The 18856-nt window shown below is 51.4% G+C and overlaps 1 long non-coding RNA gene across 1 annotated transcript; it reads right to left on the minus strand.

The window, feature by feature from the left end:
- Positions 1-15552: 15552 nt before the first annotated feature.
- LOC138283959 (uncharacterized) lies at positions 15553-16899 on the minus strand. The gene is made up of 2 exons (XR_011201327.1): positions 16429-16899; positions 15553-15840 (listed from the first exon to the last, which is right to left on the minus strand). It is a non-coding gene; the product is annotated as an uncharacterized lncRNA (long non-coding RNA).
- Positions 16900-18856: the final 1957 nt, after the last annotated feature.

Raw genomic sequence — 18856 nt, forward strand, 5'->3', positions numbered from 1 at the left:
TGCCCTGTTCAGCTGTGCTTTCCCATGGCGGTCTTTGCCCTGTTCAGTGGTGCTTTGCCATGGCGGTTCAGGACTGTTCAGCGGTGCTTTGCCATGGCGGTCTATGCCCTGTTCAGCGGTGCTTTGCCATGGCGGTCTATGCCCTGTTCAGCGGTGCTTTGCCATGGCGGTCTTTGCCCTGTTCAGCGGTGCTTTGCCATGGCTTTTCAGGACTGTTCAGCGGTGCTTTACCATGGCGGTCTATGCCCTGTTCAGCTGTGCTTTGACATGGTGGTCTTTGCCCTGTTCAGCGGTGCTTTGCCATGGCGGTTCAGGACTGTTCAGCGGTGCTTTGCCATGGCGGTCTATGCCCTGCTCAGCGGTGCTTTGACATGGCGGTCTTTGCCCTGTTCAGCAGTGCTTTGCCATGGCGGTTCAGGACTGTTCAGCGGTGCTTTGCCATGGCGGTCTATGCCCTGTTCAGCGGTGCTTTGACATGGCGGTCTTTGCCCTGTTCAGCGGTGCTTTGCCATGGCGGTCTTTGCCCTGTTCAGCAGTGCTTTGCCATGGCGGTTCAGGACTGTTCAGCGGTGCTTTGCCATGGTGGTCTATGCCCTCTTCAGCGGTGCTTTGCCATGGCGGTCTATGCCCTGTTCAGCGGTGCTTTGCCATGGCGGTCTTTGCCCTGTTCAGCGGTGCTTTGCCATGGCGGTCTATGCCCTGTTCAACGGTGCTTTGACATGGCGGTCTTTGCCCTGTTCAGCGGTGCTTTGCCATGGCGATCTATGCCCTGTTCAGCGGTGCTTTGCCATGGCGGTCTATGCCCTGTTCAGCGGTGCTTTGACATGGCGGTCTTTGCCCTGTTCAGCGGTGCTTTGCCATGGCGGTTCAGGACTGTTCAGCGGTGCTTTGCCATGGCGGTCTATGCCCTGTTCAGCGGTGCTTTGCCATGGCGGTCTATGCCCTGTTCAGCGGTGCTTTGCCATGGCGGTCTTTGCCCTGTTCAGCGCTACTTTGCCATGGCGGTTCAGGACTGTTCAGCGGTGCTTTGCCATGGCGGTCTATACCCTGTTCAGCGGTGCTTTGCCATGGCGGTTCGGGACTGTTCAGCGGTGCTTTGCCATGGCGGTCTATGCCCTGTTCAGCGGTGCTTTGACATTGCGGTCTTTGCCCTGTTGTAAAGAAATGGCTCCCTGTTGCAGTTACCCCCCACTTTTTGCTTGATACTGATGCTGACTTGACTGAGAAGTGTGCTGGGACCCTGCTAACCAGACCCCAGCACCAGTGTTCTTTCACCTAAAATGTACCATTGTTTCCACAATTGGCACAACCCTGGCACCCAGGTAAGTCCCTTGTAACTGGTAACCCTGGTACCAAGGGCCCTGATGCCAGGGAAGGTCTCTAAGGGCTGCAGCATGTCTTATGCCACCCTGGGGACCCCTCACTCAGCACAGACACATTGCTTGCCAGCTTGTGTGTGCTGGTGGGGAGAAAAAGACTAAGTCGACATGGCACTCCCCTCAGGGTGCCATGCCAACCTCACACTGCCTATGGCATAGGTAAGTCACCCCTCTAACAGGCCTTACAGCCCTAAGGCAGGGTGCACTATACCACAGGTGAGGGCATAGGTGCATGAGCACTATGCCCCTACAGTGTCTAAGCAAAACCTTAGACATTGTAAGTGTAGGGTAGCCATAAGAGTATATGGCCTGGGAGTCTGTCGAAAACGAACTCCACAGCTCCATAATGGCTACACTGAATACTGGGAAGTTTAGTATCAAACTTCTCAGAATAATAAACCCACACTGATGCCAGTGTTGGATTTATTAAAAAATGCACACAGAGGGCATCTTAGAGATGCCCCCTGTATTTTACCCAATTGTTCAGTGCAGGACTGACTGGTCTGTGCCAGCCTGCTGCTGAGAGACGAGTTTCTGACCCCATGCGGTGAGAGCCTTTGTGCTCTCTGAGGACAGAAACAAAAGCCTGCTCTGGGTGGAGGTGCTTCACACCTCCCCCCTGCAGGAACTGTAACACCTAGCAGTGAGCCTCAAAGGCTCAAGCTTCGTGTTACAATGCCCCAGGGCACTCCAGCTAGTGGAGATGCCCGCCCCCTGGACACAGCCCCCACTTTTGGCGGCAAGTCCAGGAGAGATAATGAGAAAAACAAGGAGGAGTCACTGGCCAGCCCCTAAGGTGTCCTGAGCTGAGGTGACTCTGACTTTTAGAAATCCTCCATCTTGATTTTGGAGGATTCCCCCAATAGGAATAGGGATGTGCCCCCCTCCCCTCAGGGAGGAGGCACAAAGAGGGTGTAGCCACCCTCAAGGATAGTAGCCATTGGCTACTGCCCTCCCAGACCTAAACACCCCCCTAAATTCAGTATTTAGGGGCTCCCCAGAACCTAGGAAATCAGATTCCTGCAACCTAAGAAGAAGAGGACTGCTGAGCTGAAAAACCCAGCAGAGAAAACGGAGACACCAACTGCCTTGGCCCCAGCTCTACCGGCCTGTCTCCCCCCTTCGGAAGAAAACTGCTCCAGGGACGCTTTCCCCAGGACCAGCGACCTCTGAATCCTCAGAGGACTGCCCTGCTCTAAAAGGACCAAGAAACTCCTGAGAACAGCGGCCCTGTTCACCCAAGACTGCAACTTTGTTTCTAAAGGAGCAACTTAAAGGCAACAGCGTTTCCCGCCAGAAGCGTGAGACTTGCAACCCTGCACCCGGCGACCCCGACTCGACTGGTGGAGAAACAACACTTCAGGGAGGACCCTCCGGCGACTCAGAGACTGTGAGTAACCAAAGTTGTCCCCCCTGAGCCCCCACAGCGACGCCTGCAGAGGGAATCCCGAGGCTCCCCCTGACCACAACTGTGATTCCCAGATCCCGACGCCTGGAAAAGACCCTGCACCCGCAGCCCCCAGGACCTGAAGGATCGGAACTCCAGTGCAGGAGTGACCCCCAGGAGGCCCTCTCCCTTGCCCAGGTGGTGGCTACCCCGAGGACCCCCCCTTGCCTGCCTGCACCGCTGAAGAGACCCCTTGGTCTCCCATTGATTCCTATTACAAACCTGACGCTTGTTTGCACACTGCACCCTGCCGCCCCCGCGCTGCTGAGGGTGTACTTTCTGTGTGTCCCCCCCAGTGCCCTACAAAACCCCCCTGGTCTGCCCCCCGAAGACGCGGGTACTTACCTGCTGGCAGACTGGAACCGGGGCACCCCCTTCTCCATTGAAGCCTATGTGTTTTGGGCACCACTTTGAACTCTGCACCTGACCGGCCCTGAGCTGCTGGTGTGGTGACTTTGGGGTTGCTCTGAACCCCCAACGGTGGGCTACCTTGGACCCCAATTTGAACCCCGTAGGTGGTTTACTTACCTGCAAGAACTAACAATAACTTACCTCCCCTAGGAACTGTGTCCTGACCAGTGACGATACTTGGGCCCTCCTGGGCTGTGACTCTGGCGGTGGTCTCCTGACCAGTGACGATACTTGGGCCCTCCTGGGCTGTGACTCTGGCGGTGGTCTCCTGAGCAGTGACGATACTTGGGCCCTCCTGGGCTGTGACTCCGGCGGTGGTCTCTGGACCAGTGACGATACTTGGGCCCTCCTGGGCTGTGACTCCGGCGGTGGTCTCCGGACCAGTGACGATACTTGGGCCCTCCTGGGCTGTGACTCCGGCGGGGGTCTCTGGACCAGTGACGATACTTGGGCCCTCCTGGGCTGTGACTCTGGCGGTGGTCTCTGGACCACTAACGACGGTGCTGGCGGTTGTGTCTCGATCGCCGGAAATGATGGCGCTCACCTCCGCCGTGACACTCACAACAGGCTGGGGAGACTTCCTCTGGCCCTTCCCCACCTTTGGTGGAGTCACAGCTGACTCTCCAATCCCCTTGGAACCCATGTCAGTTGTTTTCCCACCAGGAGTCTTAACACGGTCCCGTCGTCCACTCTACAATTTTAGAGCCTTTACAGGGGGTGGGCTGCCAGTTCCTTGGCTCCGGGTCCTACTGCCTGCCCTGGTGGCCGGTGCACTCCAAAAACCTTGAACAGGCACCACTGGTATTGGAGGCTTTTTGGCTGAGGTGCTACAACGGGACTGATGAATTGGAGGGGGGGGTGGTGGCAAAAATGTCAACTTTACAGAGGGACAGTTTCTGACGAACACTGGGATGGGTAGCTGGAGGGGGTCTGGGAGTGGAGGAAGAGGAGGTGGTTGTCGGAGGTGTCACTTTAGGTGTTTTGGGTGCAGGTGCAGGTACTGGAGGCTGTCGTGAGGTGGATGGATGTTGGGTGAGTGATTGCTGGCGTGTGTGTACTTTGGGAGGGGGCGTCACAGACACACTGGCCGAGGACACAGGGGACGTGTAAATGGCAGTGGAGGTGGTGAGTGCAGGTGAGCGGCTTGTGGTGCTGGGTGTCCTGGTGCGATTCATGGTGCCTGTAGATGTGGTGCATGCAGGTGTGTGTGTAGACGAGACGGGGAGGGAGGAGGGAAAAGAGGAGGAGGGGGACACAGTGGAGGCAGTGGATGTTGTTGTGTCTGTATGTGGCTGAGGCTTGTGTGAGTGCCTGTGGTGTGTGTGGTGCCTATGTTTGCTTGAGCTACTTGGGTGTGTTGACTTGTGTGCATGCTGATCTGTAGGTGTGCTTGGGATGGGATGGGGTACAGGAGATTGGGTCTGGGTGGAGGAAGTTGGAGGGGGGAGGATAGACACAGGGACAATGGCTGCCATCAGTGCTGAGGCCAAAGATTGCAGGGTTTGCTGAAGGACAGCCTAACCAGAATGAATGCTCTCCAGGAATGCATTACCGTGTTGCAACTCTCGTTCTACACCCTGGATGGCATTCACAATGGTAGACTGCCCAACAGTGAGGGACCTGAGGAGGTCAATGGCCTCCTCACTGAGGGCAGCAGGGGTGACTGGGGCAGGGCCTGAGATGCCTGGGGCGAAGGTGATGCCCACCCTCCTGGGTGAGCGGGCACGGGGCAAACGCTGAGGGGCTGCTGGGAGGGCGGTGCTGGTAGGGGAGGTGGCGGCTGTACCTGTAGAAGTGGGGGGCACAGATGGTGCCGCCACCACAAGGGAGCTCCCATCGGCGGACGAGTCCGTGTCGCTGCTTGGTGATCCGGTGGCCGACGTGAAGCTCCCCTCGCCCTCCGCCCCACTGGTGCATACAAAGTCCGTGGTGTGGCCCTCCATGGCCATGTGGGATGCAGCTCCCTCGTGCTCTGGTGCCACTGCACCTCTGCCTGTTGATGCTGATGTACAAAAGGACAGGGAGAGCAGAAAAGGGGGGGGGGGAACAGAAGAAAGAGGGTTTTAGTGCATGGCATACCGCTACCGTTGGCGGACAAAACAAACGCAGCTGCCCCCTGCATTACGCCGTGCTCCTGCCCTCTGCACATGCAATTTCTGGGATATGGCCTATATGGCAATGGTGGACATCTGCGCACATGGATGCCACAGGGGCAAATATATCTCGACTTGGCACTCTGCTGAGGTGGGTTAGAGTGCCACATGGCCTACATTACGGAGGGGCCTTGCCTACCTAACTCGCCCTGGCCTAGGGACACCCACAGCCCACCTCCCCCACCCAGACACCTCCACTGCACGCAAAGTCCGCAGAATGAGGTTGTACTGACCCCCTTGGGTCTGCTGTGATGCTCTCAAGCGCCCATCCAACTCCGGGTAGCCCACCGCCAGGATCCGGAACATCATGGGGGTCATGGTGCGACGGGCACCCCTCCCACGTTGGGAGGCCATCCCCAGCTGAGCCTCCGCCGTCTTCTTGCTGCAGCGGCGAATGTCCTCCCATCTCTTACAGCAGTGGGTGCCCGTCTCTGGTGGGCCCCCAGGGTCCGGACCTCCTTGGCGATGGCACGCCAAATGTCCCTCTTCTGGTGGGCGCTGACCTACATGACATGCACAAGGAAAAAGGAACAGTCATTACCAACTGCACCGTCTTTGTGAGTGGCCCTCTCCCTACTCTGGCCATGTGGCCCATTCATTCCCATGCATTAATGTTCTATGAACTCTGCACCCTTCCCTCTTCCAACCAGCCCTCTCCACCCAGGCCTAGCCCATACAACGTGCTCCCTGTGTACTAACCTGTTGGTCTGGAGGACCGTAGAGTAGCGTGTACTGGGGGAGGACCCCGTCTACCAGTTTCTCCAACTCCTGTGCAGTGAAGGCAGGGGCCCTTTCCCCAGACGCAGCAGCCATCGTCGCTTCCAGACCGAGGTTACAGCAGCACTTGCAGTGTAGGTCCTCTCCTGTCGAAGGTCAGGTATCTAGTGATTGAACAGATAGAAAATGGCGGTGACATCCGCGGCGGTGACGTCCGCGGCGGTGAGCATCATCACCGCCAGCGCACCTGTTCATTGGCTCCTGGGACCCATAGGGTCCAATGTTAACCAATGCAGCATTGCGCCGCGGTCTACGACCGCCTACCGCGACGGTGTGCAACGCCAGCGCAGTTACCCCACAATCCCATTGTCCCACTTTAGAGGTCAGGCATCCGCCATTTCAGGGGCCCACATGGCTTCATTTCCTACTGCGTCACACATAGCTAGGCCTACACTCAACACACATACAGGAAGGGTTTTGTGAGTGGAGTAGTCCTGTGTGTGACTGTGGGTACATACCTGGAGGAATAATGACTGGTTCTTCGCTGTTGTCCTTCCTAGGCACCGTCTGCTGGGACATATGAGAAGATGGCGGAATCCTCCGGTGTACCGACCGCTGGTGGACCTGTTGACAATGGAAGAGCGACATGTCATCGTAACCTACCGGTTTGACCGTGCCACAATCCAGGAACTATGTACCCAGTTGGAGCCAGACCTGATGTCACCAATCCGCCATCCGAATGGAATCCCCCCTGACGTGCAGGTGCTGTCAGTGCTCCATTTCCTTGCAAGCGGGTCTTTTCAGACAACAGTGGCCATGGCATCAGGGATGTCCGAGCCTATGTTTTCCAACGTGTTGTCCAGAGTGTTGTCTGCCCTGCTGAAACACGTAAGGAGATACATCATTTTCCCTGAGGTGGAGGATTTGCCTACAGTGAAAGGTGACTTCTATGCCCTTGGACATATCCCCAACGTCATAGGTGCCATTGATGGGACCCATGTAGCTCTGGTCCCCCCCCACAGGAGTGAACAGGTGTACAGGAACAGGAAGAGTTATCATTCGATGAATGTCCAGATGGTCTGTTTGGCAGACCAGTACATCTCGCAGGTAAATGCTATGTTCCCTGGCTCAGTGCATGATGCCTACATCCTGCGGAATAGCAGCATCCCTGATATGATGGGTCAACTCCAGAGGCACCGTGTATGGCTATTGGGGGACTCTGGTTACCCCAACCTGTCCTGGCTATTGACCCCAGTGAGGAATCCCAGGACCAGGGCAGAGGAACGGTACAATGAGGCCCATCGGCGGACTAGGAGGGTGATCAAACGTACCTTCGGCCTCCTGAAGGCCAGGTTCAGGTGCCTGCATAGGACAGGTGGATCCCTATTCTACTCACTGAAGAAGGTGTGCGACATTATCATCGCCTGCTCCATGCTCCATAATTTGGCTTTGCGACGCCAGGTGCCTTTTCTGCAGGAGGATGATCCCGATGACGGTGTTGTAGCAGGTGTGGAGCCTGTGGAGCCTGTGGACAGTGATGAGAATGAAGCTGATAAGAAGACAACAACAACAGGGAGTCAGTCATACAGCAATATTTCCAGTGAGACACAGGTGAGAACATTTTCATTTTTAGCATTACATTAACTTTCACACGTCTACGTCTATCCTGTTTCTCGATTTAAATGACTATTTGGTAACTGAGTTGTACCCTCCTATTACGGTTTCACAGGTGTGGTTACCTACGTGTCAACTGCTTGCATCCTTCAAGGGCTTGTGATGTGTGACATAGGTATGTTAGCTTTACAATGGTACACCCACTATGACACTGTCATTGATAATACATTTTTACTAAATCACAGACTGACTCCATATTATTTTGTGTTTCAAGGGTGTTTATTGAAGTGCTCAGAAATGGGAGGGAGTTGTAAAATGAGGATGGGTGATGGCGGAGGAATGTCCATGGCAGAGTCCAGTCTATTAGTCTCACAGGTGCACTGCCCATCTGGGCTTAGGAAGTGGAGCTGGGGCAGTTTAAGTATGGACAGGGTAACAAAGTGGGACAGTGGGGTGACAATCAGGGTGGTCTCATTTCCTGGCGGGGGTCTTGCCATCTTGCTCTGTCCTGTTCATGGATCTGAGGGACCGCTTGCGTGAAGGTTGTCCGTCTGCAGGGGGTGGAGTGCTGGTGTGTTGGTCCTGTGTCGGGGCGTCCTGTCCACTAGCGCCGGCAGAGGTGGTGGGCAGTTCATCGTCCTGGCTAGTGTCAGGGGCCCCTTGGAGTGCTATGGTGTCCCTCAAGGTCTGCTGCATGTCCTTCAGCACCACTACGATGGTGCCCAGGGCGGAGCTGATGGTCCTGAGCTCCTCCCTGAACCCCAAATACAGTTTGTCCTGCAGGCGCAGGGTCTCCTGCAACTTGTCCAGGACCGTCGCCATCGTCTCCTGGGAGTGGTGGTATGCTCCCATGATGGAGGATAGGGCCTCGTGGAGAGTGGGTTCCCTTGGCCTGTCCGCCCCCTGTCGCACAGCAGCCCTCCCAGTTCCCCTGTGTTCCTGTGCCTCCGTCCCCTGGACCGTGTGCCCACTACCACTGCCCCCAGGTCCCTGTTGTTGTTGGGGTGGTGGGTTACCCTGGGTGCCCTGTAGTGGTGGACACACCGCTGATGGACCTGTCCTGGGTAGGGAGGTTTAGGCCCGCTGGGTGGGTGCTGTGCTGGTGTTACCGGAGGGTGGAAGGTCAGTGTTAGGCTGTGCCTGTGCAAGGGAAACCGACTGTCCCGAGGCCCACGATGGTCCGGGCTGGTCATCAGGATCCAGTAGGGCAGAGCTGCTCTCGTCACTGTGGGCCTCTTCTGGGGGTGGAGTGGTGTTGTCTGGACCCTCTGGTGTGGTGACGGTCCTTCGGGTTCCTGCAGGGGCATAAGAGCATGATTATTGAATGTGTGTGTGTAATGGTGTGCAATGGGTGGGTGTTTGTGTACCCCAGTGCAAGCATTCCTGTGTGTGGGGTTGTGTGGTGATGGTTTGGGGGGTGTCATGGGTATGTGCAGTGGGCATGCTTTAGTGCTGGGTGTCCATGCTTAGTTGTATCATGCAGGGCTTGGTGTTGGGATGGGTGGTTGGTGTCATGGGTACATTAGTGAGGAGTTGTAGTGATATAGGAGGGTGTGAGGGAGGGGGTGTGTGATAGCATGCAGGTAGGGTGGGGGATATGATAGTTAAGATTTGACTTACCAGTGTCCCATCCTCCACTGACTCCTGCGAGGCCCTCAGGATGCAAGATAGTCCAAGATGGTCAAGACTTGCTCCTCCCATGTTGTTAGTTATGGGGGAGGAGGTGGGGGTCCGCCGCCAGTCCGCTGTACCGCGATGTTGTGTCTGAAGACCGTTGAACGCACCTTCCCCCGTAGGTCCTTCCACCTCTTCCTGATGTCCTCCATATTTCTTGGGTGCTGTCCCACGGCGTTCACCCTGTCCACTATTCTGCGCCATAACTCCATCTTCCTGGCTATTGATGTGTGCTGTACCTGTGAGCCAAATAGCTGTGGCTCTACCCGGACGATTTCCTCCACCATGACCCTGAACTCCTCCTCGGAGAAGCGGGGGTGTCTTTGGCGTGCCATGGGGTGGTGTGGGTGATGTGTGGGGTGGTGTATGTGGTGATGGTTGTGGTGAGTGTAGTGGTGTGTGGTGTTTTGTGCGTGGATGTTGTGTGGGTGATGGTGTTGTGTGCCTCTGTGTAGTGGGATTGTCTATTCTGTGCTCTCTCTCTGTCGCCTTCGTCTCTAATTTTTGGTAGTAGGGGTTTGTGGGTGATGTGGGTGTGTGTTTTATATTGTATTGGGTGTGTGGGAGTGGTGTTTGTATGTGTGTCAGGTGTGTGTATTTGTAATTGTCCAATGTGGCGGTGTTTTGGAGATGTGTGTGTATTTTGAGCGCGGCGGTGTGTACCGCCAATGGAATACCGCGGTTGAAAGAAAGCCGCGTGGATTTGTGGGTCGTAATAGCATGGGCGTGTTTCTGTTGGCGTGGAGGTGGAGGATTTGTTTCCACCACTTTATCACTGACCTTTGGTGTGGCGGTGTTGTGTGGGTGTCTGAATTTCGGCGGATTCCAAGATGTGTGTCATAATAGCTGTGGCGGAATTCCGCGGCCGCGGCGGTGTATTGGCGGTCTTCTGCACGGCGGTAAGCGCCTTTTACCGCCAATGTTGTAATGACCCCCTTAGACATTTAGGAGTTTTTGTCCCTCCATGTCACTCTCTCTTGGTCACACATGTGAGTGCCACTAAGGAATATGTTTTCAGATATCACATATGATAGTGTCATACAGACTTTGCTAGGTGATCTAGAAGACACAAACCTGCCATTGTGGGTAATTGCTACCCTTTTCCTATCTAGGTCATACATCTGTACAGCAGTCTTCACTTATATTTCCAGGAATGGTACAGGCATATGTCAAGCCAACACACTTGTGTGATATGTGTGTGACAATGTCAATTATAATTGCCACTGACTATGCCTACATTCCACCCACACATTCATATGTGGTAGTGCATTCTTCTTGTTTTTAGTTCCAGAGTATGGGACAGATTTAAGAAAAGTGTTGCTGCACCTAGTGCTGTGCCACTATTCTTGCGCCCCCCCTCACCGCCACCAGGTGTGTGCTGTATTTAAAACAAGGTGCACCATGGGACAGGGTAGGGGGCAATAGCGTCTAATTATTTGATGCTATTGACATACTGTTTAGGTTTAGCGGTCAAAATGTTGGAGCTAACCCTGAAAAGTACATAGGGCCCCATTGTAACCAACGATGTGCCCCCTTTTAATGCCTGCTCTGAGCAGGTGTTAAAAGTAGCCACACAAAATGATGCTGTGGAATCTCTTCGATTCCACCGTGCCATTTTTGCAGCCCCCCTAACGGGGTACGCGCCCTTGCATACATTTTGCCTGCTGCAGGCATTGCACCACTTTGTAAATCTGGTGTGTTGATTCTGGCCTCCTAGGGCCACATTACCATCACAAAAAGTGTCGCTAATGTTGCACAAGGAGGCGCTAGACCCTCTTAAATCTGGGTCTATGTTCCAAAGTTATTTACAACTGTTGTGGTGTAGTCAAGCTCTCTGAGATATGGGCAAGTTGAAAATGGTATATGATGGTGATAATGAGTATGCCATGAGAAATCAGGGTTAAAGTGATTTTATTCCAATACTTAGATGGTGAATCTTGGAGTACAGTGTATATGAGGAAAAGGTGTGCACAATTTGTTCTCTTCTGCATGCCCCTGCAGCAGAGTTTGGTTGTTCCCCCTCTTCCTGTTGTGCATCATTGTCGTCATCCTCCTCATTGGGGACATCTAACTGGTTGTCCCAGGAAACATTGGTGTGTACACAAATGTCATGCAAACTAGTACACGCAAGTACCATTTTGCAGACAAGGGGTTGTACATATAACAGGCTTCCTCCTGTAAGAGCTAGGCACCTGACCCTGGCTTTTATAAGAGGCCGAATGTCCTGTCCACCACATTCCTGGTCCTTCTGTGGCCTTCTTTGCAAATCCGCTCAGCATCAGTATTTGGATTTCCAAAAGGGGTCATGACCCATGGCTGGTACGCTGCAAAAGAATGTGAGAACATTTTTGCCATACTTGTTTGCCATGTGCCAAGGCGCATATTTGTTTTAAGTGGAGTGGTGATTCAGATTTGCATCTGATATTGTTTGTGCTGCTGTTTGAATGAATGGTTGTATTGGTGTGTTGTGGTGCACTTTCCTATCATAGGTGTGCTTCAGGGACCTGGTAATTGTTAATTAATTTCTGGTCTGACAGTTCACCCATGCTGAATATGGAAGGTGTTGTCATTTTGATTGACTCTAATGTGGCCAAACAAGGCCAAAATCACTGCACAATGTTTACAAAGTGGCACTACGCATGCAGTGCAACACTTTGTAACCCCTTGCGCCACATTATGCCTGTGTCAGGTGTCATGATGTATGCAAGGGGGTGTTCCCCTGTCAGGGGGTCTGCAAAAATGGTGGAGGAATCTAAGAGGTTCCAATGCTTAATTTGTAGCAGTGACCTGTAATGCCTGCGCAAAGCAGGCGTTAAGAGGGGGCACACCATTGCTTACAATGGGCCCCTATGTACTGTTGCACCAAACTGTTAGCACTAATCCTACACAGTCCATCAACAGCATCAATTCTCTTGACAATATTGCACCTACTCTGCACCATGGTGCGCAGGATATTGAATACGGCGCACACATGGTCGCGGTAGGAGGTGCTAAGGGGAGCAAGAAAAGGTGTGCTGCTTTAGATGCTGCACCACTTTTCTAACATGTGGCTCTTAGTCCCTTCACTTTAGATCTGCAGAACAGTGATGTTAGGTGAATTTGTACCTATTTTTTGTGTTGTATGCCATGAAACAGGTGTTGCGTCCTGTGTGTTGCATGTGAATTCCAAGCCTTTCCCTTGAAATGCCTCCCTTGCACAAGGTGTTGTTGTTGCCAAATGCTCGCTGGCATGCGTATGTGCATGAGGTTCATATGAACAGTGTGGCACAGTTGTAGGGGATGTATTGTGATGTTTGCAGACACCTGTAGTACAGGGCCTGATGTTCTTTGCTGTACTTCCCTGCATCACCAGACCAGCCCTGCTAAGCCCCATGTCTCTTCAATTATATGCATTTCCGGCCTCTACCAGTACAGTGCCAGTAGTTCAAGTGCCAGAGTCCACTGTTGGTACCCTTGTATCATGGTAAGGAGATGTGGGATTTCTAACTTTTATTGTTGGTATGCTGTGAGATGTCTATTCCTACACATGATCTTTCAATGATGGCGATGTTGTGTTTCAATGTGTACTGCACTATGCACCACACAAGGGAAAGGTATACACAATGTTTTCGTGATATGAAGATTGTGATGGCACCACTTGGGTGGCATTAAATATCAGTGCTGCCTCAGGTTTCTACACCATGGTAAATGTAGGGCAGTGCCAATATGTGAGTTGTTTGACGGTGGCATGACCAATGCAAGGCACATAGCTGATCTATTCCATGGTAAGAGTTATGTGTGAAGAATCTGTATTTTGTTGTCAACCTGTGGACACATGTAGTGGTTTGAACCCAGCTTTCGTATGCAAAGGGGACATAGATCCACTTGTCCGTCATGTAAAGTGTCCGATGATGCAAAGAACTTGTACATATGGGCGTATGTGAGGGGGATGTGCACTGAATGCGGTGTAGTGTGGCATGTGACATATGTGTCGTTGTCTAAACACCTGTGTTTCCCTGAACATGTGTGTTTAGTGTGTTATGTGTACTGTTTGTCCCACAAGTTTGGTGTGTTGTCTGTATTATGAATTGTATGCTAGCTTACCTACGAGCAAGCCATTGCCATATTGTCCATCCTGGAACAGTTGGTTGATAGTTGAGTGTCTGAAGAAGTAGGCATCATGGGTGCTGGCGGGATATTTTGCAAGGATGTTGGGGACTATTCCATGGGGGTCCACAATGGCCTGCACATTGATTGAGTGTGTATGTTTGCGGTTCCTGTAGAGGCCTTCCGTTGCAGCAGGAGCGACAAGTTGGACACAAGTGCAGTCCATTGCACCCAGCACATGTGGGAACCCAGCAATTTGATAGAATCCTTGCTTGGTCTCCTGCTGCAGTTCCTGAGTATTGGGGAACCAAGGGCCAGATGTAGCAAAGGGTTTGCGAGTTGCAAACGGCGAAAAACACCGTTTGCGAGGCGCAAAAGCCCCTCTGCTATGCAGAAATGCATTTTGCGAGTCGGATCCGACTCGCAAAATGCATTTCCGACTCGCAAATAGGAAGGGGTGTTCCCTTCCTATTTGCGACTCGCAATGCAATGCAATTTCATATGAAATCGCAGTTACCATCCACTTGAAGTGGATGGTAACCCAGTCGCAAACAGGAAGGGGTCCCCAGGGGACCCCTTCCCCTTTGTGAATGAAAAAAAAAATATTTTTTCAAAGACAGTTCCTTCTCCCTTCTGCATGGTGTGGGTACTCCTGTCTTCTGGGCATCCTAAGGTAGGGACACTCTCCATTCCTCCTCTTTCCTACTGGTTTCCTCGAAGTCCACTGGGAAGGATTCTGAATTCCACAAACTCCAACCACTGCTTCCTGTTTTAGTCTATGGAACAACGGGGTGGGTACCTGACTTACTCCTGATTGCTGCGGTCACCTACTGTACTTACCTTGGGTGTTCCTATCTGGCCCCAGCACCTACCTAACCACCACACTTACCTTGGCTGGAGTTCCACTTTCACATTCCATTTTTCTAGTATATGTTTTGCCCCCTCCCCCCCAGGGCCCCGTATATTTCTATGCTATTTTTGCTGGTTATTGTTTGTGAATAATTGTGTGCACTACCTTCAGGGGAGACATACCAATGTCAGTTTAGTAATAGTGCTGTCATAAGGTATCCTTTATTTTTACAACACTTGTGCGGTTCTTTCTTGTGACTAAGTTATTGTCCGACTACTGTGGTATTTCAAGTGCTTTACATTCCTCCTGAATTGGCTTTAGCTGCTTGCCTCAGCTATGGGTTGGCTGGACTCACACCATAGGTGTACACGATAAACTGAGCCAACTTCCTACAATGAGGTCCAAGGACCTCTTGGACCTGGCCAGGGGATTTTGGGACTTCTGTCTTGCCCACAGGATATCCATGATGGTAGAACATATTCCTCAAATGCTTTGGCAGACTGGCACTCGAGATACTTGCAGGACACAAGCATGTCAGTGCTCGATTCCCAGTAATTCTAGGCACTAGCTCACAGATGGGCCCCCTTGACAACACAGTTGTTCACCTCCAGGCTGGACCATCGATTAGACAGCCTCTTCAGTTTGTGGCTCGACCTGAAGGAGGCCACAACAGATGCATTTCTTCAGGACTTGAGCAAGCAGAAGTATATGCATCACCCCGTTCTAGATGGTAACCCACGTCTACGCGCAAATGAGACAGGATGCAGACATGATCTTAGTAACACCCTCATGAAACACTCAAGGCTGGTATTCAGTTCTGATGAAACTTTCTTGTGATTCTCTAATCTTCTTCCCCTCTTTCAGGATCTTCTTCCTCTTCATTTGATGACACTCACAAATTATGTGTAGTGAGATGCATTAAAGCGTGTGAGGATATGACAGAGGATCCAACACCTCTGGGAGAGCGAGAATTACTCACAAAGTTTTTTAAGGTGTGTTAGAAATGGGGTCTCTAGTTGACAAAGGTATACACCCTTGTCCAAGTAGGGACCACAATCCTAGTCTGGGTAAGTCACAACACCATCCAAATTATCCTGTGCCCACCCTCTGGTAGCTTGGCACTGAGCAGTCAAGCTTAACTTAAAAGGCAATGTGTAAAGTATTTGTGCAAAAAATCAAACAGTAACACAATGAAAACACCACAAAAATACACCACACGGGTTTAGAAAAATAGATAATATTTATCTGAATAAAATGAGGCCAAAAGAACAACGATCCAATAAGCACATGTTGATGTATAACTTTTTTAATGTTTGAAAGAGTATAGGAGAGAGGGTCAGAAATCGAGGACCACGCTTGTCTTCGTTATAATGATTTATTAAAGTAAAATAGAGTTTTACAGTTTCATCATCGTTTATTCTTGGTGTGTCTTGGCTCTTTGTGGTCTCTGCCTTCTCCTTCAAACTTTAAGGTTCCTCATCTTGTTAATCTTCTCTTGTCCAGGGCCAACTCAGGAGGAGCATGTAAAGGAAAAGGGAGAACACAGGGGTTGGTAAGTATGTTCTCCTTTTGTTATATGTTCCCTCTTTTTTGTTTCTTTACTTTTTCTCTCTACCTTTTTCTTTCTGGTGCTGGTCTTTCTTTGCGTTCCTCTCTGCTCCCCTTCTATTTCTATGCTTCTTAGCTTCCTGTTGTTTTTTCACTTTCTCTCTTTCTCCGCTTATCTTTCTGTTTCGCTTTTTTTGTCCTGTCTTTTACTATCTATCCCTGTTTTGCTATTTATTGTTTGTCTTTTTAACCATCTCCGATACTAACAAACTGATTTTCTGTCTCTGAATAAAGATAGTAACCCACTGTTTCCGTTGATTTCCTAATTATTTCCTGGCATTCTGTTGTGGGCTGCTCTATGAATATATACTACATCTCAATCCCAATAAACACAACCTTCTGGTTAAACAAAAAAAAAAACAAATAAACAAACCAATTCAGATTCTGTTTCGGTCTCTATTCTCTCAGGCTGGTTGGAGCGGTAAAATAATGAAAAGAAAAAAAACTAAAGTGCAAACGTTCCCTTTTTCGCCCACCCCTTTCCGGTACCTGGTTTAGGCCACGCTCTCCTAGAGCGTGGCCGGCTTCAGCGTTTTGATGCCTCTGAGTGGTCCATTCTACTGTGCCTCGCTCGTGAGGAATCTTCATCATCACGGTCGGCTTGTCCCTCATCTTCGGCTCCTCTGGTGACGGCGTCAGCTGTGGCGGCCCCCTCACCGTGATGTCCTGGGCTTTTTAAGAGCCCGTCCGTATGTGGTGCTTCCTCTTTCCGTCGTTCCCATGAGGTTTCTTCCGAGTAATCCAATCCTGTCCCGGAAGTATTCCCGGGGCCGTCAAAATACGTGGACGTTCCCCCGGGGTACCTGCGGGTTGCGTCCACGGAGGACGACCCGCTACAAAGAGTCTCTACCATTCGCGGCTCGCGCTGACTAAAAGGGCCAGGGCGGGGTGGCGCGCGCACAGGAACAATTACATTAATTTGTGTGGCTTTTTTTTAAAACACCTGAGCTCTCACGCCGCTCTTCAGTCTCCTCCTGTCTCGCTTCATGCAGGAACAGGCTCCCTGCCTGCCCTGCCCAAGCCTGACGCTGCTTAGTGCAACGTTAGGATTGGCTGGGATCAGTGCTTCATTTGTAAAGAAAAAGGTGCCGGTGCCCAAAGCCCTCATCTTAAACTTGCGGCTGCTGCAGTTAAATGTGCGAGCACTGAGTACTGAGGCAGCGTAATCCTGAAGACATCTCAGGCCTCTTTAATCCATTTACAGCCCCTCCCTGACCCTTCAGCTCACTCTTGCAGCTTTCTGCTTTCTCCCTTTGTGACGCTTTTTCGTTTTTCCCTTCATCCGTTTTTCTAATATGTGTCTTTTGCTCACAGCAAATGCTTGAGGCAGAAGAATAAGCCCTGGCCCTCAAAAATAAGTGCCGGTGCTCAGCACCGGAAACAACAAGCACAAATTAAACCCTGGCTGGGATTGCCCAGACAGGGTGCTCCCAGGCAGACTGAGAGCCTGTGTAAACTCTCTCCAGCCCAGCAACTGTGTTGCTGGACTGGAGAGAGCCCTGTGCGCATGTGTGTTTGGCAGTCCCGAGACGGAAATAAACAGTTGTCTCCTTGTTATGCACAGTATCTGGGATGCGTCAAAAATAACGATGCACAGAGACTGCAGAGGGGGAGATGCGTGGAACAATAGGGTGATGTGTTGGATTTTCCGATGCGGCACAAACGATGCGTTGTTTCTTTCCACGCTGCAAGGAGTTTACATTGTTTTGCATCACGCAGTCTTGGATCCTCACTGTGATGTGGGGATATTTTGATGCCCAGGGAAGATGCGTTGAAAATTCTTGACATGCTGGAAGAAGGAGCAGGCACTGCATCAATCTGAAAGGCGACGTGTCTAATTTTACAGTGCAAGATAGGTGCTGCGTAAAATTTCTAGTCAGAAAGTCAGGGCCGCGTCAGTCAGCTGTGTGGTGATTTCTCAGGTGCAAAGCAGACTTTGCGTCGATTTGTGCAGGTGTTTCGTCATTTTCGACGCACAAGGACTTTCTTGAAGAGGTGAAGTCTTTGTTGGCCCTGAGACCACAGAAACAGGAGGCAAGCTCAATCCAAGCCCTTGAAAAGCAATTTTGCGGAAGGCAGAGTTCCTCCAGCAAAGTCAGAGGCAAGCAGGGCAGTAGTCCTTCTCAGCAAAGCAGTCCACATGAGTCCTTTGGGCAGCAAGGCAGGTCCTCTGACAGGGTGAGGGTGTACGTCCCATAGTGTCTGATTTGGTTGGGTTAGAGAATTAGTTTGTATACCCAAAAATGTCTTTGAAGTGTGGGAGACTTCAAAGAGTGGCTCTGAAGTGCACAAGTTACCCTTTCAGCCAAGTCCTATCTGCCAGGGTCCCTGTGTGGGGTTCTCAGTCCTTAGTGCGAGGGCAGGCCACTGGCCTTTGACATGTAAGTGTCAGGCCCTCCACCCTTCCAGCCCAGGAAGACCCATTCAGTATGCAGATGAATGCAGATGTGACTGAGTGTCCTGTGTTTGTGGCTGGGTGAAATGCACAAGGGAGCTGTCAACCAGCACAGCCCAGATGTTGATTGGAGACAGGGTTTAAGGCATAGATGGTTTTAAGTGCAGAGAAATGCTCATTTTCTAAAAGTGGCATTTCTAAAATAGTAATATAGAATACAAACTCACCAATAAGCAGGATTTCCTATTACCATTCTGGCCATACTAAATATGACCTGGTTACCCCTTTCAGATCAGAATCTACCACTCAAAGTATATGAGGGCAGTCCTAATGCTAGTCTATGAAAGGTGCAGGCCTCACTGTAGTGGAAATTAATTTAGGAGTTTTCCACTACCAGGACATATAAAACACACATGTACATGTCCTGCCTTTTACCTACATAGCACCCTGCCCTGTGGGTTACCTAGGGCTTTACTTAGGGGTGACTTATATGTAGAAACGGGGGAGATTAAGGCTTGGCAA

This window comes from Pleurodeles waltl, chromosome 3_1 (assembly GCF_031143425.1).
Source record: "Pleurodeles waltl isolate 20211129_DDA chromosome 3_1, aPleWal1.hap1.20221129, whole genome shotgun sequence".
NCBI classification, from domain to species: domain Eukaryota; kingdom Metazoa; phylum Chordata; class Amphibia; order Caudata; family Salamandridae; genus Pleurodeles; species Pleurodeles waltl.